This window comes from Lampetra fluviatilis, chromosome 16 (genome assembly GCF_964198595.1).
Source record: "Lampetra fluviatilis chromosome 16, kcLamFluv1.1, whole genome shotgun sequence".
Taxonomy (NCBI): domain Eukaryota; kingdom Metazoa; phylum Chordata; class Hyperoartia; order Petromyzontiformes; family Petromyzontidae; genus Lampetra; species Lampetra fluviatilis.
Genome location: NC_136290.1, coordinates 4,585,581 through 4,599,668, shown reverse-complemented (window position 1 = coordinate 4,599,668; position 14,088 = coordinate 4,585,581).

Here is a 14,088-nt window from a genome sequence, read left to right as displayed (position 1 = left end):
TAGGCTCCGCCTCCGGCCACGCCCTTTCATGGAACCTTCTAGCCGGTTCCCAGAGTTTCCCGGCCAGCCCCGCCCTTTACCTTTGGCCCAGATACCTCTCCTTTTGGGATTGGATGATATTTGTAGTGGTGACTGTACCCGTGCTTCCCTTTTCCAACCAGTAAATGTCACTATGGTATTGTAATAAAGGACTCGATCCTGGGTCTGTCTCCGTTGTCCTTTATTCGGGTTCTTACACTCTTCCCACACGGCCCTCGCTCAGAGCTCTCCCCTTGGTAGCTCCGTAGCTGCTCTCGCTCCCATAGCCTCCACACCTCTGCAGCTCCGCTGCAGACCCCCTGTGCAGTCCTCCGGCTGCCCTCACTGCAGCTCCATCGCTGCCCTCACTGCAGCTCCACCGCTGCCCGTCGTTCCTCCGTGCTTGGTCACCGCTGGCCGACGGTGCCAAGTCTTACCCTCCGTGTATGTGGCGATCTCGCCACTCCTCGACCTCCGCCCTGCGTGGCCTCACTCTAACTCTGTCTCCCACACTCTGCTGGCTGGCGCCGTCATGAGCCCCTCAGCCACCAGGCTGAGGCACGGCGACCACCCAACGTGGTCTCCACTCTTCACTCCCCCGACTGACCCAGATGTCTTCCTGTCTCCCCGCTATACCATCTCCCCCCACGTGACCCTGACTCCTCCCTCTCGGATCGTCACATCCGGCCCGCCCATTTACGCCCGCATTACAGTATTACAATAGTAATGGGATTCCCAGCATTGGGTCAGATATCTACACCTGTCAACCCCTTATCAGTGCCAACCTTATTACAGACAAATTCAGACCTTATTCGTCACCCTGTGGCCTTATACATCTCAACGTTCATCCTAAAAAGTTCCATCACAAGGGAGAAACACCAAAAATTTACAAAAATAAATGATGCCCGTATTGAAACGGCTGTACACCGTATGGACCTGAAAACTCAATTTCCCGGAAACAAGAATACGGGTAAACCATATGTATTGGCAGGTATGGATATCATTCATTGCTGATGTTAGCCGTGACCGGAATTAAAACGCAGGTCACCAGGTTCAAAGAACGGTTTTAGACCAGTGTACAATCAATGAGTGACTGACGTTTATGTGGGCACAGTTCATCAGGCAATATCTAGAAGGCTAAAAGGAACAAATGCTATTTCAACTAACTTAAAAAAATATATATTACCAAGAAAGGCCCTCTGAGCTACATAGCTCTTTTTTTAGAAGTGGCCTGGCCAACAATGATAGCTCAACGTAGTAGGCTTATCATCACGTGGAAACTCATAGGAGCCAAATACTCTCAACGCATGTTTCGAAATGTGAAGCGAAAAACCGGAGAACCCAGGGATAAATCGTGCAAACGACAAATTACAGGCTTTAGGGCTGGGATTGAATCCACGACCTCCTGTATACCCGGCGAGGTAGTTAACATTAGGAGACCCGATCTTTCCCTACACTTCCAGCGATTGTTCAGACACCGCCCCCAAGTATTGCAGAGTGAATATCTCTCGCATGAGCTTGAACAAATGATCAGATGTGGCCAGCTCATGTGGTCTTCCGTTGCCTCAAGCGGAGAAGTCTGAGAGCACTTGTAGATACATTCTCAGTCGGGTACCGTGGGAGCAGGCACAGCGCGGATTGAGTGTGTCGAGGAGGTGCCTCAAGGGTCATGAGAAATTGGGCAACTCCGTAGCACAAAGATTGGGTTTTTTGGCACGAGCCAAATGCGGTGGAAGTAAGAAGAGTGAACGGTTTTCTTCAAACAGTTGGAGCAATCGGAGGCCCTGTCAAGAGATGTTTTTTTGTTCTTCCCCATGTGCGTGTGTGCGGTAAGGGCCGTGAATAAAATACAAATTTAAACGGGAAAAAGTCACAACGTCGGAGTATTTCAAGCCCTTAAACGCAAGTTCACCAACGTGAGACTAATCCGTTTCATCCGAGGCGTGAGCCCGCGCAGTCCTTTGTGGTAATGGCACAGTCAAGCCTTGTGTCCTGTCAGCAAAGCGGGGGGCAGACTTCTAGAGGGGTTGGAATGTGCCGTATGGGATTCCCATCCGAGAGACGGAGCGATTCAATCAGCAACTCGTGCGCAGGCACGAGGGTGGGTTATTACATCGCAAGACCCTGAGAGGTGGTAACGGATTGGGGAGGACTTCATCCAGCAGTGAATTGATCATGGCTGGTGATGATGATGATGGTGACATAAAATACTATTACATCATGTCGACATACGTGACTGTATTCACTATAATTAATAGGATTATGCAACATTGTGACATTTACATATACAACAATACTTTAAGAAAAAATTACAATTAATGCAACGAAAGCCTTATTCGCTTGTATGTATGAATAGCCACTGTAGCAACAATGCACGACACTACATAACTTTTCTACACATTTTACGAAGACGTGCATTTCTAATCCGAACCCACATGCTAAATTCATTCATTCGCAACGCACACATTTTAGGTAAATTAAAATGCTTTAATTATCGCCGTGCTGTCATATAGCACATTTGTTGAGAATTGGTGCCAAATTTAAGCCACGAGATACTGTTGATTGAATAGAGGCACGGAGTGAGGGTGGAGGTTTAGAGAAACTTACGCCAATATTTTACCTGCAGTGGGATCGAACCGGCGATCTCTGCATTGTAAGTCCAGTGTGCTAACCATGACACCACAGTGGCTTTCTGTTGATCTCAACATCACACTTCACTGTGATGATGGAGACTGAAATATTTAAGTCTTCAGCATGAGGCAAACAGCGATCGACCTCTGTATGTCTCTCCCTGTGAGTCATAGACTCGACTTTATTCGAGCCAAATTACAGCTTTCAAGCCCTTCTCAAGCAGAATTAAGAATGTATATCAGTCAGCAATGGTCGTTTATATATGTTAGATATTACATGCAATTGTATTACATGTGGTATTATCCTTCCGTTATTAGGAAGATATTCTTCCTTCGAATATTAGGAAGCCACTGGAGCTATGCACTTATAAATCTAGATTGAAAACTCATTTCTTTACAACTGCTTTTAGTGTTTCGTTTTTTGGCCTTCTTCCCCACCTCCGATTAGCACGGTTGGCCACATACGTTGCGACAGAAGTTCAACACACATACGTATAAGCTATGTATATAGTGGAGTATGTAATATATCCAAATATATATACTCGAACATAAATAGTCACAAATACGCATTCAGGCACAGATCCGAAATTCATTTTTTGGCTAAACATTTTTGCACGTTATTCATTGCGACCAAAACGAGCGATGCCTTACTTGATCCCCCGTGTTGCGCGTGAACGCCGTGCGGACCGAGCATCACCATGAGGAGGAGTACAAAGCTCAATCTACTGCAGAGTGTTTGAAAACCACACGGTCTTCTATCCATCGTGACCTTGGACTGCCGGTGCCTCCGTGCCTCTGTCTGTCACAGCCCTCGTTGTGCTTCTGACGCCCGTAGTCGGGATATTATGCGTCGCTACGACACAGGAAATGATTTATCATTGGCAGCCTGCACCAAAAAGTCAGCACTTTTAATGCCGTTATCATGCCTCTGCAGTGGCAAAATACAACTCGGGAACATTTTCATTTTTGTTCTCTGGTGCTTTTGCGGATTTGTGCCGAGAGTTGTTCGACATGATGTCCGACGTTTTGCTCAGGTCCTCGAAAGGCTTCCCAGCATGTCAAAGCGATCCGAACACGCGACGGGGAGATCTACCGTACAACTTCGCAATCTTACGCAGTGGGATATAATGTTTTCGTGAGACATTACTCTGAAAGAGTTTCCCTTGCTTAAAACAGGTAAAAGTCCACGGATATTTATTGAGGTGAAAACCATATTTGCTGAAGAGGTAATAGTTCAACAAATAAAAAAGCCAAGGTGTGTCTCACCACGCCCGTGTGCGTGGGTGTTTTTGCATCGGTATATTTTTTCCCACAGCCATCTGTTTAAGAACCAAATCTTTGCACTGGTTCTGTTTTGCCTGAGCCTGGTTAGGAAAGTCGGGCTTGCTTAAACGAATGCTGAGGGAAACACCCAGAAGGTCCATTATAGGCTGATGGTCTAAAATGTAATTTAATGTTGACATCGTGTGGCAGAGCGTTGTTTATTTGGTCACGCATTCATCAACAATAATCCAAAGAAACAGCACATAACGTGTTTTATAGAATGCTGCTGTACGTACACCAGTTCACTTATCCGGATTAAAACTAAAATAATAAACTATACAGTATTTTCTATTTACTACTCTTTAAAAAAGGTTGTTTTACCCGACAAATTATCTGGTGCAGTAATAGGAAAATGTTTACGAACACATCGCATCTCCCATGGCCCCACATTGTTCGAACTTCTCTGGAAAAAAAATGTTTCTGGAAAAAAAATGTCATGACCTGGAATGTTCGACTATTGTTTTATGTTACAAGGCAGTTATAATAATATAAGAGACTAAAAATATATATTTTTAAATATCCCCCTTGATTTGCATACTGACTGGTGTAATTCATGTTTGTTTAATTTAGTGTCTTGTGATTTATTTTCTAAACTGGGTTTATAGCTCGGACACACCAGGTGTAGAGCTGCCTCATCTTGCGAGTCAGAGTCGCAGGGTCTTTGAATGCCCTTCTGCACTCTACGTCTTTGCGGCTGACCCATAGATTCATACGTTTTGTCATGGATACCTGTAGTCCACTGCTTTGGAAGTGGGGTTGATGGGTTTTGCAATTATCGTGTCTCAATGCTACAAGGTGGTTGGTTGATGACAGCAAAGCAGATTTCGCACCTATCTTTCGTCTCCCCAAAAACGCTGGAGTTTTCTCCAGCGTTTTTCAATATTTTAAACATAGAAACAAATATATTCGTTTGCTGTCCATTAAGCAGGTGACAACTCAAGAGACCAGCAAGGCTAACCTGGGGTATTAATTTGTCAGCAGGGGGCAATAATTGCTCTGTGTAGTTAAAACTGTTGTGCATTTGCAAGCCATATTCAACTTTGGCAAATTTTGGACCTTGACTCCGGCACACCATGGCCGACTCTTTGGTATGGCATCAGGGCATCTTTCGCGTCCCACTGCGAATCAGACGTGCGCGTAGCATTACCGCGTGGTTATTGACACCCGTACGCAGCGATAATGAGGGGGCGGCCGCTGAAATGGAACCGCGAAGCTCTGCATCTAGCTCGGTCCACGTCTGCCACCGGTTGCAACGAAATGCGTTAAACGTCATCGCGAAACGATTGCATATAACAGTGGCGTCTTAACCTGGGGTGCACGCACCCCCTTGGGGGTGCGAGATTCCCTTTCTGGGGTTGCGAGACATGGCCAAATCTTTTTAGAAGGTAAACAATCTAAAAAAACGCATTAAGCACGGGGACGTGAGTACAACTACATTTGTGCAATGCAACCTACGTATTTATTAGTATTATTAGTTTTTTAACGATTGAGAACCAAAGGGGTGCAATGCTCCAGTAAAGTTGAAGAACCACTGGCGTCGAAGTCTTTTTCCGTGAAGGAAGAGGCACTGCCGCGGAAAATGAATGCAGCCTGCACACGAGCTGGATCGTAGCAGGCCACGTGTGCACCTGTGCCGTCGTTTCTCAGCTCAGCCACCGCACGGAAGGATGTCCTTTGATATATGAAACTGGCAACAACAGCAAAAAACAGTATGTTCGGCAATATCCACCTGGGACATGCCATGTGATTGATAGCTGTTTTTCCTGTGGTCTAAACATCAAGAAATAATGGTGAACCTTAAATATTCAACGAGAGTCTTAGAGTCTTGGATCTCTGACCTTTGCCAATTGATGGGTATAGCCGTGGCTTTTAGGTGGCCCACAACCATAATTTTATACTATCCCCAGTACTGCTCCCTGAACGTGGATCAATCATTCAACGTCTTTGTTATATTCTACATAGCAGATGGCTATGCATTGCCCAACAGCGTCTCGACGATGTATTCGTGTCATCTTCAACGCAAGGAGGCCGGCATGCGTGTCCGCACCTCCGATTCGCACGGTTGGCTACGTACGGTGCGAAATTTCAGTTCAAAATGCAGTGCATACATGTGGACATCAGGGTAGGCCACAGAATGTCGTGCGATGTGCAACACAAAAGCATCACCCCAACACCTCCCTCCTAATGCCCACCCAGCTCGCGTGTTCACTCTCTCAACGTGCACAGAGCCCCCCCCACCACACTTCCGCCAGCAATGGCGTGAGCAAGCAAATGCAGTCCTGCGCCTTTGCCTCTGACTTGCCCGTGCGCAAAAGCAATTGTGGAAAAGGGGGGGCAGGACATTGGCACTAAAACCCACGAAGCACAAGCGCGCTTCATGGTCTGCATTTCCAGGCTTTTACATTTGGAAAGAAACACACGGAGGCACGAGACCGTGGAGTATAAATCAGCGGCCTCTCTTGACGATTGGTTGTGGACGTCGCTCTTCTGACGATCGTGCCCCACTCAGCGTGGTGACTGACCGCGCTCCGGGCTCCGACCGCGGGGTCACTGCCGGGCTTTTGTTTGCACAGCGCCCCAGTGCCCTGGAGTCCCCTGCCCCTTGGAGGTCAGGGACTCACGGTCGATGGAGACTTCTGAGTCGCATCTGAAGACCCCCCACCAACTGTTTAACACGGCCTCCCTCCCTCGCTGTCTCTCTTTATTTCTAGTTTTCTATCTTGTCTCGTTAAGTCTCTCTCTCTCTCTCTCCTTGGTTACTATGAGATGCACTTCGCTTTCTTATATTTCTCTAGAACTGCTTTTTGTGTGTCATTTGTTGACCTTCCTCCGCACCTCCGGCTAGCACGGTTGGCTCCGTATGGTGCGAAATACGTTCAACGTACACGCCTCTCATTTATATGTCTCCTTTATATGGGATCCATTGTTTAAGGGTGCCTTATAAAATAAATAAAAAATCATAATTATTAATGCGAACGGCTGAACCCGAAAGCATTGCCGATATACGACCGCCGCTCCCCCAAACCCCGCAAGCGCTGCCCAATGTCCACTTCGCCTGACGCTGCAATAACAGCCGAGGCACCCTCGTGAAGGCGACGACTGCGGAATCTTGCGCGCTCGTATTTTTTTCTCGGCGGCATTTCGACACCAACAAAAACAACAACAACACGCCGCGTGTTTTTGCCGCCTTTCATCCGCTGACAGATGAACGAGCGTGACTCTGCACGTTGACTCTCTCGGTGCCCTTTGTCACACTTTGTTCATAAACACACGTGACTATGGGGCCCTCGGCGTGCGGAGTTGACGTCGTGCGAGGTGCGGTGGTGGTGCGATGCTCAGTACACTGCGCGACGATCCCAGCTTCCTGAGTTTTGATTTACGCTCAAATGCTCTTTGGTTTTTTCGGTAAAGTCACGTAGGTAAAAAATCAAATATAAAATTACTAAAAGTAATAATAGAAATAAAATAATTATTTTATTTTATTATTTTATTTCTATTACTACTTTTAGTAATTTTTAATTTTATTTTTTACCTACGTGACTTTACCGAAAAAACCTAAGAGTATGAATCCTTGCAGTCACGAAAGCTTCAAATCTAGAATTACGCTCAAATGCCTCAGCAACTCGTACAATTTTGCAAGGAAAAATAACGCTATTGTTTATTGTAGAATTAAAATAACTCTACATTAATACATCATAGGACAAACTAAGCTAAACTATTAAACTAAACGTTTTTTATGTAACCAGGTAGAGCTCACTAAGCTGTCTAGATCTTTTTCAGAAGCGACCTGGCCACAAATGGTAGCCCAAGGAAGTGGCTTATCATGGTGTGGAAATTTATAGCAGCCAAATACTCTGATCACGTGTTTATAAATGTGGAGGGGAAAACCCAGAGTACCCGGAGATAAATCCACACGACCACGGGGAGAGAGAACATGCAAACTACAAATATACAGCAGGCGTCAGAGTCGGCATCGAACTCACAACCTCCTGTATACCCGGCGAGGTAGTTAACATCTAACCACCGAAGGAGTCACACGAGTGAACACATTCATCAATCACATTCTTCTATGCAGATGAGGGCTCACTCATGAGCATTATCAATCGAGGTTTCTGGGTGGCTAAGGTGTCAGAGACACTCATGCAGCACCGTCAACAACGTGGGTGTGAATTTGGGTTTAAGCTGCCGATGTTCCAAGCGAGGTAGTTAACATCTCGCCACCATGACGCCCAAACACCTTGGGCAATGTGTGTACAGCAGTGTCCAATGCAGTCACTGAACGCGTTCTCGTGATTGTTTACTCGTCTTATCGTATGGTGGTGTTGAGGCAGAGAGACCCATCTCACATCTGGAAGGTTGGCACGTTGAGAAATTCAAATTGATGGGGGGGGGGGAGGTCAACGGAGCTGGTCATCCCTCTGGCCTCACGAAAATGAAGACGGCAGCCATGGCCAAGGCTCTTGACGCCACCGCAACTCAGGGCCTGCACTTTCCACCCCTGCGAGTCGCAAACCTCCACGGTCTGCCCTGACAGTCCGCCGCCATCTGGCCTTAGGTCTCCTCTTCCCCTTGGTTGCCGGACTCATATAGACAATATCGTGGGACCGTTTTTTTGGCAGCATCAGTGTGTAAAAAATTAGAATAGGTTTTTACCCTTTCTGGCAATAAAGCAGGTGCTAAGATGTTCAAACACCAAAGAGAACCCTTTTTTCCAGGAATCAAGTCGACATTAGCCACACATACTCGTGGTGAACATGCGAACAAACATGCTCTGATAACACTATGTAACACAATTTTTGTTCCTGGGTAGTAAGTGTTATTTCGTAATTGCTTATGCCTACAAAGTATATAAAATAGGTATTATTCCCCACAAACTTTGCTTTTGTGACCAGGACAGTGATATTTTGAAATGTACCTATTTTTAATGAGAAAACGGGCGAATTTGTGTCTTTTCGATCACATAAAGTCAGAAAAAAATGCAACATATGAATCAAAATTTACATGTATTTATACTAAAGTAATATAAAAATGATTACAATATATTTATAAGTGAGTAGTTTTTCGAGATTTATGATTATATTGTTAATCACTTTCACGAATCAGCCCCCAAATGTAGTCTCCCATCATGTTCTCGTTATACTGTCCTTGGTAGCGACATTCAAAGTCCAGTATATCCTGGTGGAAGCGCTTGCCCTGCTCCTCTGAGTACGCTGTCATGTTCTCCTTGAATTTATCAAGATGAGCATCAAGGATATGGACTTTTAGGGACATCCGACAGCCCATTGTGCCATAGTTCTTCACCAGAGTCTCAACCAGCTCCACATAGTTTTCGACTTTGTGATTGCCCAGGAAGCCATGAACCACTGCGACAAAGGTCTTACAAGCCGCTTTCTCCTTACTAGTGAGCTTCTTAGGGAATTCATTACACTTCAGGATCTTCTTTATCTGTGATCCGACGAAGACACCGGCTTTGACCTTTGCCTCAGACAGCTTAGGAAAGAAGTCTTGAAGGTACTTGAAGGCTGCCGACTCCTTATCTACAGCTCTGACAAATTGTTTTATAAGGCCCAATTATATGTGCAGTGGTGGCATCAGCAACTTCCAGGGGTCCACCAGTTGTTTCTCCCCACAGAGAACTCGGTCCACTGTGGCCAGTCCTGCCTGTGGTAGTGCGCCTTGGTGTCCCTGGTGTCCCAAAGGCAAAGATAGCAGGGAAACTTGGTAAAAAACACCTTAGAGACCCATCAGGAATGCCACCATTTTTGAAGTATCCGATGACCTCCCAGCCGTACTCATCATAGGCGTCCAGCAAGGTCTTGATGCTGTTGTAATACTCTTTGAGGTGCACCGAGTGAGGCCAGGGGAAGAGACGGGTACAGGTTACCATGATGGAGCAGCACTGCTTTGAGGCTCCCTGATGAGCTGTCAATGAAGAGGCGCTACTCATTCTGGTTACAGGCGATTGCCTCGAACAGACTGTTCACATTGTGGCAGAAGTTTCCACAGAATACATTTTCCCTCTTGTATTGATAAATTGGCCGCAGACATAGCAAAATGCACCTGCCGGATGCTTGCAGCCTCGTGATGCCATCTCAGAAAAATGCAGATATGTATCCACTTAGGTAGCTGGAACTAAACTGAACGGGTGGGCTTAAGGCCCCTGTATTTATACTACTATTTATATTACTGGAAAGTTCTAGAATGTTCAAGACGTTACTCCAAGTTTACTCAGCACTGAATCTATCTGGAAGTCTCATTGGAAATAGGTAAATTTCAAATATCACTGTCCTGGTCACAAAAGCAAAGTTTGTGGGGAATAATAGCCATTTTCTGTACTTTTGAGGAATACGCAATTAGAAAATAACACTTACTACCCAGGGACGAAACATGTTTAGTTACACACTGTAATATACTGATTGGCCTACACCAGAGACAGCATTATTGGTGGCCTAGTCTCACCAATGTCAAACCAGAGAACGCCACAAGGTGAACAGTATAAAGACAATGCATTATCAGAACATTTATAGCTCGGGGTGAGCATCCATATCATGAGACGTCTCAATACTTGTGCCGGTAACTGGCACACACTAATCCTACCCAATGCAATCTCTCTTTGTCTCATTATATCTACTACACTTACCTGCCATAGAATGGGTACCACCTGGTGGGGAAGTCAACTGTGGTCATCCAGCAGGAACACTATAACCAAACCTTCGTTATTGAGATTGTGCAAAAACTGTTACCCCATGGATCCCATTACTCAGCACACGGACACATGCGCACACACACTCACACGCCCGTTATGAAAATGATTTTGTTTTTAAAGGAACATTGGCAGACGCCGTGAGCCCCTATCAGCTCTTGTGCAGGGTTTTGGCCAAAAATGTTAATTGATTTTTCTTTTCTTCTTCTTCGAATACAGTTTTTTTTAATGAGTGCTCCTTTTCCCAGTGGAATATATTCACTGTAAGCTGGGAAACGTGGTAATGGGCATTTTAGTGTGGACAGGAGGTGGCTGGTTGACTCGGGGTATCCACGATGGCAATGTCAGAGCTCTAAGCCAGCACCACTCAGACTAGTTTCAAAGGTAGGCAGCCACCCGTGATTAAATTGGATTCCCAATCACAGCCAGTTGAAGTATCTCAGCCTGGTTACCAATGGCTGCACTCAAAACCATCATGCCGAAGTTGCGTTTTTCACTTATTTGAGCAGCTTACAATAAGAAATCAACTCATTATGCACCACAGAGCATTCACTCACTCTCGATGAGGGAGAATAACTCAAAGGCGCGCGGAGGAACGACAGGAAAATTGGGTAGATAGCCAGGCGGTCACAAATTCCCCCTCCCACCACCCCAAGCTCTATGGTCCTCTATATATTAAGGTGCAAACGACAAATTAACGATGTCTACATGCGAGAGGAAAACGGGACACCCGGGAAAAAAACCCCGCATTTGAGAGAGCAACAATATTTATCCCATACCGATGGAACATGTGGAGTTCACACTTTGCTGTACCGCATTCTCCTGGAAAGCCAGGGTACCGCAATGGCAAGATGTTAACTACCTCGCCTGGTATACAGGAGGCCGTGGGCTCGATCCCGACCCTGATGCCTGTATATTTGGATTTTGCATGTTCTCTCTCCCCATGGTCGTGTGGATTTTTCATCGGGTCCTCCGATTTTTCCCTCTACATTTAGAAACATTTGTGGCCATGTCGCTTCTGAAAAAGAGCTGCATAGCTGAGTGGGCCTTTCCTGGCAAAATAAGAGTTATTTATAGTTGAGAGTATGGCACCTCGACACCTGTAGGTGGGTCACAAAGTCAAATATTTTCCAATTCAAATGAGCAGTGGGGTCTTGCTAATTTTTGTTGGGTGCCTTCTGGCAGCCAGTGAAATTTCCATATTATCATGGCCTGGAAAGGTATCTCACACAAATAATTACGTTTTCGGCCAAGTCCACCAACCTCTCTTCTAACTCACTACATTGCAAGCATCCACTCCTGCAACCCGAGCTGCATACTGCCACTCTTCACAGATTACCATTGCAGGTTAGGACATTTACAAATGCTAATACCCGGGATCTCTTGGATTACATTGGAATTCCCATGCGTTGGGCTTTTGAAGTCCCGCTGACCAGCACAGCTGTTCCATTGACAAAGCAGCAGGAAGCCATAGCTATGAATATGCAAATGAGGCAGGGCACTGTTGAGGAAAGGCATTGCGCAGAAAGCAATTGAGCCATCGGGCATAAAAAAATATAATTCCTTGAACGGAGAATTCGGAGCAATAGGTCATTACCGTTTGCATTTTATTCGGGACAAATATATTGTGTAAATGCGTATTTTAATAGGATGTAATGGGAGGGATTTGGTAATGTGGGTTTATTGAAGTGTGTGCGATGGCAAGTGAGTGTTTAAAAGAAAGAACATTTCACACGCGTCAAATTAATTCCTTTAGACGTTTAAATATAGTTAAGAAGCTAAATTATATGGACAAGTGTGTACACACGGCAAACATACCCGGTGATATCGATTCACATACACCAAGTATTCATAATAAAGGTTTTTGGGTTAGATCGCGTTATTTATAACGCAAATTGCCCGATCATGCTGGATGTAATTACCAGCGAAACGTTGTAACTCAAAAATTGAAAATGTTGTGGATTTACTCTTCAACACACCAGTGGGCGAAAGTAGTGAACTATTTGTCTATTGTCAACGTGACACATCTTTTTACTGATTGGCCATGTCGGGTGGTGGAGGATTGCGACACATTTATAAATAACGCGAACTAACCCAAAAACCTTTATTATGAATAATATTGGTCGTGAAAGCCTACGTGTTATACATTAAGTATAGGCCGGTTTTGGCCGGCCAGTGTGACATGACTAAAGACTCGCAATTGATTGGTCGCGCATTCAAATTGTAGTTATGGATTGACTAGGGGGCTTTTGTTTTTGCAGGGTCGATAAAACGCGGGAGTTCAGTGGAGATTTCTCTGTGGATGAAGTCCCCCTCGCGATGTGGAATTTGGAATTTCCACCACGGTCTTTTGGGCTACCAATAAAATGAGCACCATCCCTTGCTATTTTTTTTTAGAAGGGAGACACATTTTAATAACACATATTTGATAAATAAATGCATGCCATCATTTTTTTTACGGCTAAAACGTTTTAATAACTCAATTCTGGAGGTGCTGGAAACCTCAGGAGGTTAATGTCATCTCAGAAAACTGAGGCAGCAAAACTTAAGGATCCTTGGATATTGAATATCGACAGCCAGCTGCGACTAAACTGGGTTGTCACGTGTGAAGAGTTGATGGTCTCAGCTGGCTTCCAATAATTGCACAAAAACAGTAATTTAATGCTCAAATTAATTCAGATCATTCCTACTCCTGAAGATGTTTGTTCTGTATTGACCTGCAACACATTATTTTAGGGCCCATGTGAGGTGTGATCGTTAATTGGATAAATAAACCTATCCTTATGTTTCATATGAAGGAATAGGCTGGCAATGGAACGTCTAGTTTGACGATCCACTCAGTGGCTACCCGAGATGCCCAGCGGAGACATGAAGCGCCTCCGGCAACAGATCTGAGCGCGGGGCAGGTCAATGCGATACGTTCCATGCACAGTGGTCCGGGGACTCGTGGCCACAGTCGCACCCTTGGGGTCCACATCCCTCATCTTCCACTCGTGAAGCGGGTGGCCGCATCATGGTCCGTGTCCCGTTGAGTGGATTCGGTTGAGTGCTGTCCACTGTCTTCGAGGGAGATCGAAGCCAGGGTCCTCTGCTGTTGGGTGTAGCGATGAGGTAAACCGATTGAATAAATCTACTCAAAGGACGGTATTGAATTCGTTCTCTAGAATCATATTCAGAGGCTTGTGAATGGAATTTGTTTTGTAGTTCTTCGCCCGTACCTCCAGTTAGCACGGTTGACTACGTACGGTGCGAAAGAAGTTTAACATAATACATACATGGAATTCTGTTCATCGCATGACATGGCTTTGATAATGCTGTTTGAATACAACTGTGGGGGAAAAAATTTAATAAAAAAATATACTGGAGTCCAAATAAACATACGTAAAATCACGTTTTGTCAATTATTTATTTAGA